At 49.5% G+C, this 12,342-nt stretch overlaps 2 long non-coding RNA genes across 2 annotated transcripts in view; one reads left to right on the forward strand and one right to left on the reverse strand.

Annotated features, from left to right (window-relative positions):
- The window catches only part of LOC121470381 (uncharacterized), a 256,297-nt gene that overhangs the window by 95,500 nt on the left and 148,455 nt on the right, over nt 1-12,342 (forward strand). The window lies entirely within an intron of this gene.
- On the reverse strand, nt 9,295-10,876 carry LOC116807554 (uncharacterized). Its single transcript, XR_012057259.1, has 3 exons — nt 10,726-10,876; nt 10,433-10,520; nt 9,295-9,736 (listed from the first exon to the last, which is right to left on the reverse strand). It is a non-coding gene; the product is annotated as an uncharacterized lncRNA (long non-coding RNA).

A 12,342-nucleotide genomic window follows, 5' to 3' on the forward strand; every position in this document is an offset into this window, starting at 1 on the left:
GCCCGAGGAACGCCCGCACGCTCCCGCAGCGCGGCCGCAACGCGCTGAGGGAGCAGCGCCGGCTCGGCTCTGTGTGGAAGCCGCCTTGCCCCTCACACCCGCCCACCCCTTCCCGCCGTCCGGCCCCCGGCGCTGTCATGGCGGCTCCCGCCCACCAGGCAGCGCCCTGAGCCCGGGAATGGCGCCGGGACCGTTCTGGTTCTCTGCAAGGCGCGGGCGGGGAGCTGTTGCAAACTGTGCGAGAGGTCCCATTTCCTGATGAAGAAAGGATGTCCTGTAATGCTTGAGCTTTGCACACTTCCAAACCTGATCAACAAGAAGAGACATTTAATCTGTGCCGCACATAGCAGCCTGCAAGCTCGGAGTGATGGCCAGGTGTTAGAAAAGCAAAGTACTTGATGCTAGAATGGTCTTTGAAGACTCAGGGCTGGGTACGTTTCACTGATCTCAGTCCCAGGGGGAAGCTGACAAAGCTTGGGAAGAAGGACACCCACTGATAGTGGACACAAAGGATGCACAATTTAGGGGCCATAAGGACATCTGTTAGAACTGCCAAGATTAGGAAAACACTCATAAAGTCAACTCAGCAAACATGCTGAAATCAGCTCCAGCTGGGTAAAAAAGTGTGCTGTTTGCAGGCAACAGGACTTTGGCCCCCAGATTACCCTGGGCTTGGCCATGGGATGGTTCCGGTCGCCAGAACACACAAAAAGACAGCTCAGCGCAAGTGCTGGGCATTGTGCTTCAAGAACCCAGATGAAAAATCTGGTGAGGCTGTGCTGGATTCTCGTGTGGTATCTACCCCTTTTCTCTTCTTCTCAAAATATATTGTAAGCCCGACTAAAAAACCCTAGTTCAGGCCATGCTCACTGCCTTATTCTCAAAACTTGCAGCTGACTTAGAGGTTTAGTACCTTACAGAGTGGGTTTGAGGCCCTGGAGCTGGAGGGACAGACAAGTGATGAAGTGGGCAAAAGTCCTTCTGGAACAGAGAGGGCACCTAGGGTAAGACAGCCAACACCATGTGTTGCGGCCACCTCTGTTCCAAAGGAAGGCAGGGTCCTTGCAGGCCTTCCCAAAAGCATCTCAAGGGAAGCTTTCCGTCTCCCCTGCCCCGTTTCCTTGACTTTAGCTGAATCTTTCTCTCACAGAAAGACAGTGTGAAATGCAAAGTTGTGTTTTGTGTCAGGTAAATAAAGGTAACCTGTGTAATTGTAATTGTGAAATGTGTGGAACACAGCCATGGGACAGTTATAAAGATGAGTTCTAATAAACAACTGAGGAAAGCATGGAAGAAGGCTTGTGAACCAATCTTTTGCTTGCAAATAACAATTATAAGTCTGTGGGATTCCTTAAAATCAGAGGGTTTTGGGTGCCTTAGCGCTCTCTCTTGTCCCCCTTTTCGTCCCAGCTAGCTCAGTGAGGGGGGGGGGAGCGCTGGCAACTTCCGTGTTTTCCGGCGAACCCTCGCGGGTAACTGCCGGTGCTGCGTGGGTCTGGGAGCTTAGGCGAGTCCCGAGGCGAATAAAGGAGAGAGACCTTTTCCCCCGCGGGCGAAATCTCGGTTTATTATGGCTTGGTTGGGGAGGAAAAAACCGAGAAGCTGCTGCGTGCTAAGTTCGAGTTTGTCCGTGCCGCCTGGCCGATTCAGGGGCGGGGCGGCGCGCTCCGGCGCTGGCCGCGATCCAAGAGACGCTGTGTGCAGAGCCGCGGCGCTGCTGCCGGCACGTGCAGGAGCCGCGGCGACCGCGGCAGCGGCGGCGGCTGCGGTTCGGCTGAGGCGGCGATCGCGGGGCAGCCCGGGGCGGCCGCGATCGCCTGGGGCAGCGGCGGCGGTTGCGGCAGGGGCCGGGAGAGAGAGAGAGCCGCGGCAGCACGCAGGGATCCGGCGGGAGAGGAGGCGGCGGGCCGGGCAGCAGCGGCAGTCGGGGGCCGGGCGGGAGAAAAAGCACCGGGGCGTCCCCAAACCCGTTCTATAAATACTCTAGAGGGGAAACCCGGGGCGGCCAATGAGATAACGCCACGGGGGGACTTGGGGATAGTGGGGTGCAGGGGTCCAATGGGAGATGGACAGATGGAAGGGTGCCCGGTCGTCTCTCGACCCCGCCGCATGGCTGACAGATGGTCTGAGAGACGTAAACAAAGTGACTAAGCACTTCCTCGGGAAGGCAGACCGCGGGGGGAAATGGGAGAGCCCGGAAGGTCACTTACAGAGTGCGGGGGGATACATGGAATGACCTTATACATAATAGAACATATAATAACACAATTCCACATTTGGGCACGTTGCAAAAGGCAGGCCTCAGAGACACCAGGATTGTGATTAGAGCTAAGCAGTAGCTATAAGATTTGTCAGCAGAAAAATTATACAAGAAGTAGAAAGAAAGAACAAATAGAACAATAGTCTGTGTATTAACGCTTGGGTAGAATAACTTCCTAAGTTGCAGAAAAGTATATCTAGTGAGATATTAGGAAGTTCTAGGCTTAATAATGGAGCTCTGTGCATTGTATCTTGAGGCTTGCAAGCAAGTATTGTATTCAAAATAAGCCAGCATTGTTTTAACCAAAGGTACGTGTATTTATAGTGATTGGATAGAACTACTGTCAATATGCTTTTGCTTCGTGTAATTGGTCAAAAAGCTTATAAAGTAAGTGGTAACATTAAGTTCTTGGTCTGTTGCCTGGCATGTGAGCTGCTGGCATCTTCCCATTGTCATAACCCTGTAATGAGACTGATGCTAAAAAATAAACAGTTCGAGACGCATACCACAGCAGTCCCGTCCCGTTTGTGACTTGTACATAGCCCCCAGCCGGTGATATAAGTCTTAAGCTGTTTTGCAATATGAACCCTTGTATTATAACTTTAGAATATTGCTTAGTATATAAGGATTTTAGACTGTATCTTTAGAATGTATAAAGGATTTAAACAGAAGAGGGAAGTGAACCTATCCCAAGCTCCTGGAAAAGGAAGATGGACATCAATGTTCTTGATTAATGATTTCGAAAGGGGAAGCTGGACATCACTATCATAGATTAATGGTCTAGAAAATACAAGCTGGACCCCACCGTCCATCCTGGGATGTACATCCTAGGATATTGAAACCTGGACTAGATCACAATAGAGTATAGCAATTGGAAAGGAACCAGACATCACCATCATAGTTTTATGATCCTAAAGTATAGAATTGTGACGTCAAAAGGTAGAAATAGAAACTTCTGGAAGCGTGCGTAAAAAATGTGAAATAGAAACTGCTGGAAAAACTTTATTAATATGTATGAATATGATCAATAAATACCAACAAGCCCAACAATCAGTGTGCAGTTGAGGGGAAAACCCCCACCACTGTACCCAGCACTGTCTTTGCTCATACATTGCCAGATTAATTAATAAATCAAATTGCTGCTTGATATATTGGCTGAGTCAAGCTTCTGATTTCTAACAACAGGAAGCTCAGGTGTGTTAGGAGATTACTGTGAGCATTGGCAGAGGTGAATAGTCAGGAATCCCGAGGCTTGTGCAACACTCTTCCACAGAAAATCCCTTGTTATGGATTTCAAATGAACCAGAGCTTAAACGGCAAGTCAGCGACTGGGGAGATGCACCACTGAGACAATAAAGCTGCAACATGCCTTGTTTTGAGAGGGACAATTACGACAACAAAAGTTCAAACAGCAGCTACTGGGAAGATGAAGAAAAACTATTTTTTCTAAGGTATTCTAATGTTTGTTTTCTTCTCTGTGCCTTGTGAAAATTGCCTAGCTCCTATTTTCTTTGTTTTCTTTTTTCCTGCCTTCAGAATGAATCTTGCATTATGGGTATTTGAAGTCAGATATAAGAAAAGGTCTCTATTGTTTTCATATATTGTTTGGCAGTCATGAAAAGGGAAGTTTAGAAGTGAGAAGCTTTATCTTTGATAATTAGATCAGACTCAATTTTAAATGCCCTTGCATGTCATGCTTGTTTGCAAAGATGCTAGATTGATCTTTGATGGGCATTCAACCAAGAAACAAGTGCATCAAAGCCTCTGGAGGTGGCTTCCATGGCAGGTTTCCCTGAGGTGTGACAGCCCCAGCCCCGCTCCATGGCCAGTTTCCCTGAGGTGTTGTAGACCCAGCCCCGCTCCATGGCCAGTATTCCTCAGGGCGGTCCCACCTCCCGTGCCAGGCGGTTTGTGTTGCACAGCCCGGGCTGGATGGGGGGAGCCGGGGCAGCCATTTCGAACAGGGCCTTTAATACCGCCCCACTCGTTCTGCCCTTTCCTGGCATTTTTTGACAGAGCTGTGCTTATCAAGGTTTGACTCTGTTCCCAAGCTCTGCATTCCCGGCAGCCAGTCCTACACGTCCGCACCGTGCCCACCCTATTTCGGGGGTAAAGCAATGCGCCTGCCTTTCAGCCATCTGTGCGGGTCCAAGGTCTGCGTGCACACAGGATAAAGAACTGACTTGTTTGCGTGGACACCTTATGTTTTGTTTTGCACACTTGTTTGTCCTCTTTTCTTTACTAAATATCTTCAGTGTTGCTATTGCAGTTATACTTGTCTCTGTCGCTGCGCTGTGTGACGACACCACCGTTGTGTTCCCCAGAGCGCAGAGTTTCTCCGCAAGTCCTGCGGATCACCGGGGGTGTTGTTCCTGACCCGTCTTTGGCCACTCTGGCACTAGCCAGGTCGCAGTCCACTAGTGGCTGGATGCGCGCGACACAACAGGTAAGCAGTGGGGAAACATCTCAGGTTGGAGACTAAGGGCAGGAACAAGGTCCTTTTTAATTAGCTACATCCTTAAGTGACTTGTCACTTAATACATGGTGACACAGAAATCAAGCTATTTAGCACAGACTTCTTTCCTGCCAATAGAAATATCAAGACCTAATATGGTGTCATGGTTTGACAGGGAAGTAAATTTTCTCAGGAAGTTGTGGTCAAACCAATCAGTGGTCAGGTTTGGATACTGGCACTTGGAGTGGCCACTGAAGGCATTGGACACGCCTCTGAGAACACAGGGGGTTAAAAGCAAGAGCTCCCAGGGGAACTGTCTCTTTGGTTCCAGTCAGCAGAAGGGTGCAGACTCTCCCTGCCCAGCCACAGGCTGGGTGGGGGAGGGGAAGCCATGTAGCCTGGAAGAGGGAGCCCCAGGGGGTGAAGGGACTGGAACCAGGCCAGCCCCTGCAGATGGAAGGGTGGAGAAAATCTGAGATGTCTTTGTTCCCCCCTGCCGCCCCCCAGAAGGAGAGAGAGTGAAAGAGACAGAGACTGTGCCGGCAGTAGGCTGCCAGAGGAGGAAGAGGAGGAGGGGAAGGTGCCCAGCCGTGGGAGTTGGTGTTCTGGGCCAAGATTTCAGCCGTCCTGGGAGTCCAAGACTTTTAACCCCTTCTTGGACAATGAAAGCTTTGTGAAATATTACTCCTCCTTGGTCTGAAAGAGAAGAGAGACGGCCTGGGGCTCGAGATGTCAGAAGAAGATGAGGAAAGATCCTAAGTGGGAGGAGATGACGGAGTGGCTTTTGGCTGGACTTTTCTTATATAGCCATAGACTGAACCATTTTCTCCTGCAACAGAGACTGCATTTTTAAGGGAATGCAATGGTTGGAGCCAAGAGAGTGACCTGCTGCAGTGACAAGGAGCGTGTGATGGTACCCTCTATCTTCAGGAAGAAGAAGATCTCTGTTCTCGAGACTCTAGGCTCCAGGGGAGGAGAAAATGGGGGGGACTGTTGTACCAAAAATGAGAAACTGAACTTTGGTCCTTGGTAAAGCATCCTTGAAAGGAAACCCTATGAGCAGTTTTGGTCCATGTACAGTGGTGAGAGCACTGTGACATGGAAAGGAGGGTGTCACACTGGCAGATTTTCTCCAGGCAGTGCCATGTGTGACATGGAAACACAAGAGGTGGCAATTGTGCTCCCTGGGGGTCTATGGTGCAAGAGAGACTCCTCTCTCCCCCAATGAGCTGAGTATTATCTAAAGGGTGGTAACTTGATTGAGGGTCCAATTTTTGTCTCAGTGTGCTCTGTTGGAAATTAGGTGGGGGGAGGAGGAATGTTTTGAAAGGTTTTCATTCTGGATTCAGTGTGTGTCTTTTATCATAGTAGTAGCCTCTTAAGCTTTTTTCTTTGTTTTTAAGCTTGAGCCTACTCTGCTCTGGTCCTGATCGCATCTCACAGAACTCATTTTGGGAGCGTTTATTTTCATGGGGACTCTGGCATTGTGCCAGCGTCAAGCCATGACCTATGGTTTTCTCACAGACCTGCAAATCGCAGGTGACCATTCTCACCTTCACTTACGGCAGTGAACTGATGGACTGGAAAGAAAATTTGAGGCTACGCGCTGCTGTTGGAGGTCCCAGTTGAGGCCTGACGCCTCTGGCGGGAGCGGTTGCTCCTGCGAGACCTCCCTGCTGGTGTCCCCATGCGCCTGGGCCTCTCAGCACTTGCTGTTTTCCTCCTGCTCCTGTCCTGAGGACTCCTGGACCAGAGAGGTTGATTCGAGGCCTGGCACTGCAGGTGGGAGCAGCTGCGTCTGGAGGATGTCCCGGATGGAGTCTTCCTTTTTTTGGGCCTCTCAGTACTTGGTCTTGTCCTACTAATGCCGTCACAGTGATGCCTCAATTGGATTGGTTGATTTGGGGCTGACCTTGCTAATGGGCATGGTTGTGTCCAGGGGATGCCTGTGGAGGTGTCTCCCTTTGCCTGGGCCTCTCAGTCCTTGGACATGTTCTGCCTTTCTTGTGATGGCAAGTCCTCGAGGAAACAGGTCGACTTGGGCCTGACCTTGCTGGCGAGTGCGGCTTCGCCTGTGGCCCTGTCCAGCACGTCTGTAATGGACCCTGTCCTCAGGGTCAGGGGAGCTACTGTACATTAACCTTGGTGTGCTGCGTCTGCTGGTATGCAGTGAGGAAGAGGGCAGAGACTGCTGCCATGCTGGTGGCTGCTGCGGCTGCTGGTCACTGCAGATGAAAACAGCCGTGTGGTCTATCAGCCCCTGCTCCTGTTTCTGTCCCATCTGCAAACTTGCTGAGGGAGCGCTCCGTCCCTTCTGTCAGGTCACTGGGGAATAGGGCAAACAAGGCTGACACCAGCACAGCCCCCTGAGCTCACAGCTCTCTGAGTTTGGAGCTCCACTGCCCACTTCTCTACACCACTGTCCCTGAGCTACCCAATGTCCGTGATATGGGCGGCCTGGACAAAGCCTTGCTGAAGTCCTGGCTGACAACAGCCACTGCTCTCCCCTCACAGACCCAGCCAGTCAGTGCAGCAGAGGTGGCTGTGAGATTGGTCAAGGATGGTTTTCTGTCGCTGTAGACATGGACACGAGACATACACATACACCTGTGCGGAGACAACAATGGCTTCTTCTTTATTATAAGTTGCCCTCAAGTTTTATACCCCTAAGAAAATGTGATCTTAAGTCATTAGTTACATCAAACAAGCTCAGGATATTCAATGGACAAAGCAAGAGCTTATTGTATTTTATTGGTACAAAGCATTTAATGTCAATAATTCATTGCAAGTGTGTATACCACAAACTATAAAGGCACGTATCCTGCTCACTAAGGCACGTATCCTTTAACTACAAGTAACACCGATCTGTTTATGTTCCCATGCTAATGGCCTTGCTTTCTCCCTTCCCATGGATAAACTTGCATTTTATTTATTTCTTCTTCTGCTAACTCAGTTGTTTGCCCTGCAGACAATGTGTCAAGCCCATCCACAGTTCTCCCTTTCTGTTATTCCACAGGCTTAGAGATGACATCCAAGAGGAGCTATTCTGTCACCTTTCTGGGGATGGAGTGAGGCTAATAGGCCTGGAGTTTCCTGGCTCCTTCTTGTTGCCCTTTTGGAAGACTGCAGAGATGCTGGCTTTCCTCCACTGCTCACACCTCTCTCTGGGGCTATCACCTTCCCTGACCTGCTGGAAGAGCGCCCTGAGCCAGAGGCAGGGGCAGAGATTTCCCTTGGCCCCAAAAGGGAAGGCTGGGCTCAGGCCGTGTGCCAGTGCGACCTGACAACGGGAGGAGAAGGCAGGGCAGGGACGCTGCTGCCCAGGGACCAGAGGAGCCCCACAGCTCGGGGCTCTGGGCCTGTGCTGCAGGCTCCCCTGCCTCTCCCTGCCCAGAATCAGCGGAGGAACAGCCAGAGCAGACTGCGGTGTTCCTTGAGGCGACGACGGGAGGAGAAGGTGGGCAGGAGCAGGGCTCACGCAGGGCTCAGCAGGGAGTAGTGCCCTTGTGGCTCTGGGCCTGTGCTGCAAACTCCCCACCCTCCTCTTTCTCCCACAGAGAGAGAGGATCAGCACCTGGAGGAGACTGTGACGTTTCTGGACAGGGACTCACCGCTGATGGCTGCCATGTGCGACAGCAAGCAGGAGGGCCCTGGTGCCAGGGAGCCAGGTGAGGGCAAGGCCACCCTCCCACAGCTGGGCCCAGGGGCTCCTGTGGCAGGTGTTGTGTGGGCCCAGAGCAGAGGCAGGGGGAGGCAGGAGCTGCTCAGCCATGCCGCGGCTGGGAGCCTCCTTCCTCCCCAAGTGGGGCCCAGCTGGGCCAGGGGGCAGCTCTTGGGACACCCGTGCCCGCAATGGCCCCTGCTCTCCAAGGCCTCCAGCCCTGCCCATCAGCCAGGCAGGCCGGCAGGGACAGAGCAGCCCTTGGGGCCGATGCTGCTGCAGCCAAAGAGCCCCGCAGAGGTGCTCATGCCCGCTGCCATTGGCTCTGTGCCCTGCAGTGTGCATGCTGTGTCGCCGTGCAGAGGCTGACCCCTGTGTTTCCCCAGGCCCTGCCAACAGCTCCTGTGCTGCTGCTGATGCGCTGCCCAGGGCACCCACGGGCACTGCTGGAGCTTCACACCCACCACAGCCAGCTGGGGTGTGACAGTTCTGCTGCTATGGGCACGGCTCTGGGCAAAGCACCCGCATGTCCCTGGGCTGGGGGCAGTGCCCAGGTCGGGCTTGGCATAGCCTGTCCCCTCCTGGAGGGCCGGGGGTTCTGCTCTCGTCCGGCCTGGCCCAGGTCTTGGGGGCGTTTGACATTCCTGCTTGCCCTTAGAGCTGCCAGGGATGAGCCGGAGCTCAATGGCCCCAGCCTGGCTGGACAGTCAGGACTGGAGCCTTCCCGTGGCTCCCCAACCTCCAAGACCATCAGCCCCAGATTGGAAACACTGCCAAATAGGGTTTGCCAATTTTTTTTTCTCTTAGATCTTTGAAAGGCTTTTGGAAGTAACATTGTTTGTTGACTTCTTCAAGGAACAAAAGTGGCACGTTTCTATTCACTAAAGATTTTATTGGTTTCCTTGCATTTCTGTTTGGTATCCCTATGCTTCCTTCAGCATTCCGGGAAATAATGAAAATCTAACGAATTCTTCAGAGAAGTTTCTGAATCCACTATTAGGAGTCTCTAAATTCACTCTTTCTCTTAAATACATCCTTTACATACAGTTAAGTAGCTGCTCCTGTAACATACAAAGATGTAGTGGTTTACCTGACTGGACACCACAACATGATGTTATACACACCGGTAGATTAAAACACTTTTGTTCCTGGGGAGTTGCAAAGTTGCAGGCTCTTCTTGAGGTCCTGAATTAATTCTGCATGCCCATTCATACCTGCATTTCCTCCCCGTGCTCAGCTGTCACCTACAGTTCCCAGGGAACAGATGTTACATACTCACCTCAAGCAATAATCTACATCAGTCTTCCCAACCCTTTTTCTTCACTGAACTCTACTGATCTACAAAATAACTTTGGGCCCTCTGTGAAAAAAAAAAAAAAAGAACCAATTAATAGGCTTAAACACTTCTGATTGTGCTGCTGCTTCTAACAATCATGGACAACACAGCAATAAAGTCAGGAGTCAATTCTTCACATCCTTCCTGTTCTCTTGCCCCCCACCAGACGTTGTCTCCCAACAGAAATGTTCCCTACTGCAGCCTTGGGTCCTCAGGACAATGAAAGGCAGCAGCAGTTTTCCTCAGCATGCTGCAGTCTAAATTGCAGTGAAATAGCCGCTGTTTCATTAGAAGCTCAGCACCAGGATCACACATCTTCCCCCAGAATTAGGGCCTGCTAAGGACTGAGCTCTCCATTTTAACACCCCCTGCAAATCAGACCGTCTGGAAGAGTGCTGGGCACTAACTGTATGAACACAGCAATACATTTCTGCAGCGTTATCGAGTCAGTCTTGAGAAACGCACATCATTTAAGCCTGTCTTAAGACTCTATTCTACAAAACATATAACAAGCAATTGTTTTGCTGGCCTCTGCAATTTTTGGGGACTCTGTGTGTTTCCTTTGGTTGTTGTTTTCTTTGTTTCTAAATACCAAATCCCCTGGATTCAGAAGAGAAAAGCCCAGATTCATTAGGACAAAGAACCACAGGGACAAGAACACTCAACATTCCTAGTGGTAACACCAGAAGGATGGGAAAAAGTTAAACATTATATAAATACCTGAAAGGATCCAAAATGTCTAGGTAACCTGTCACGTGGCTAATGTTTTGGTAAGGTCTAAAAGTCTAGATTCCTATTAGGCAATTATCTGAAAGAGAAGAAAGCCAGAAATCTGCTTGGCCTTTATTTTACCAGGGCTTTCTCACGGGATTCTACCACAATTTTGAGCACAAGTAAGGATGCCAAAATTTGACTAGAAAACATTCCTAAGCAGGCAGCATTTTTTCCTCCTCACGGAATTCCAGGAACAGTTTTAAAAAAATACAAAAGGGGGCGAAGAAATTCGGTCATACCTCTTAGGCATTCATCATCTTCAAAGAAGACAACTATACCATCTTCTGTGCATGGTAAAGAAACAAACCTAGACAAGTACAAAGGGATTTTAGCATCCGAAATTGTACTATCAAATTCCATGAACGCAAGTTAAAACTGCAGTGCTTCAGAGAAATGGTATACATTGAAAAGCTTTATTCCCTAGTAACCAAATAGAGCCTTCTAGAAAAAAAATAAACAACTTCTTAACAGAAAACTGACTCTGTCTTTGGCTTCTGGCCAAACTCAGTTTGGAGTTGGTCAAACCAAAATGAGCCAGTTAATTTCTTGCGCTCAACATCTCTCTTTTCATATTCAACTTCACATCACATGGGCTGCTTGGAGTTTTTACTCTGGGCAGCACAAATGGTTTTCCAAGATGATTTTCATTGCTCAGAGGTGTGCAATCTCAGTTTCCCATTCCCTGAGTGCTGCTATTAATATTCCCATAGCATCCAACTACTACAGCCAGGTAGACAGCAAATAGAAACGGAACTTGCATTTCTTGGTCCTTTTCAGTTTCTCGCGTCTCAGGCTCATCATCACCCTCAGAACTGCCGTCTTGGAAACGTGAATCCTCTTGCTATGTGACTTTTACTGGCTTTATTGTTCCGAGTCCGCGAGGCTCTGCAATAAGAGCAACAAAAAAGAAACAAAGCCACATCCAGATTGTTCCTCCACTTGTCAGGAAGAATTCCTCCTTTCAAGACAAATACTTACAGTGGAGAAGACAGATGTAGGAAGGACAGAATCTGCTTCTGCCAGATTTTCTGAGCTACATCGCTGCTCCAGGATTTTGCACTCTGTTCTCGGGATCTCTGCTGTATTCTAATGAATGTATCGTTGCATTCAGAAGACACTGAATACCTTCTGAATTCAGCACAAGTGTGGGGGGTCCTTGCTTTGCATTTTTGCATTGGTTTTTTAAAAATATTTTGGATAACTTCACACGGTTTCTTTTCTCTCCTACAGGACTGTGACTCGATTTAATGTTGTTTCGTCTTCTTTTCATAAGGCCTCATTTTATCTACAGTTAGAATATTCCAACGATCATGTGTCATTCCGTTTCCTTTTTCTAAAGGTCCAAGAATAGAATTCAGTAACAAGCAGAATGTTCATGGATCTTGCGGTCAACTCCAGGATTTTGCTCCTCCCTCTACATTAACACACATTTCCTTTAAAATCTTGTTGGGTTCTCTGAAACTTGATATGACTGGTGTGTCACCGTTCTCCCTGTTTGAGAGATTCAGGGCATGACAACAAGCCTTTTCACCACTCAGCAAAAAAACCCATTTCCTTCTCAAAGCACGCCTTTCAGAATTCCTGATGCAAGCATGACTTACTGCTCATTAATCTACCACAGCCTTGGCAAGCAGAAATGAAGATCAAATTGCTTCTGCCTACTTACTGACTTCTGCTGCTGAAAATCCCCTGTGTCCTGACCTTCTTTACACCACAATGCTCTACAGTGCCTGCCAGAAGCTCTTCCTTAGAAATGGCACTGTGAGAAGGGTTCTGCTGTTACCTTCTTTGATGCCCAACTCCTCTGTGTCTCCAAAGAAGGAAAACTTGAATGCGCTCGACTCCTGAGCTGTGCC

This window comes from Taeniopygia guttata, chromosome 8 (genome assembly GCF_048771995.1).
Source record: "Taeniopygia guttata chromosome 8, bTaeGut7.mat, whole genome shotgun sequence".
Taxonomy (NCBI): Eukaryota; Metazoa; Chordata; class Aves; order Passeriformes; family Estrildidae; genus Taeniopygia; species Taeniopygia guttata.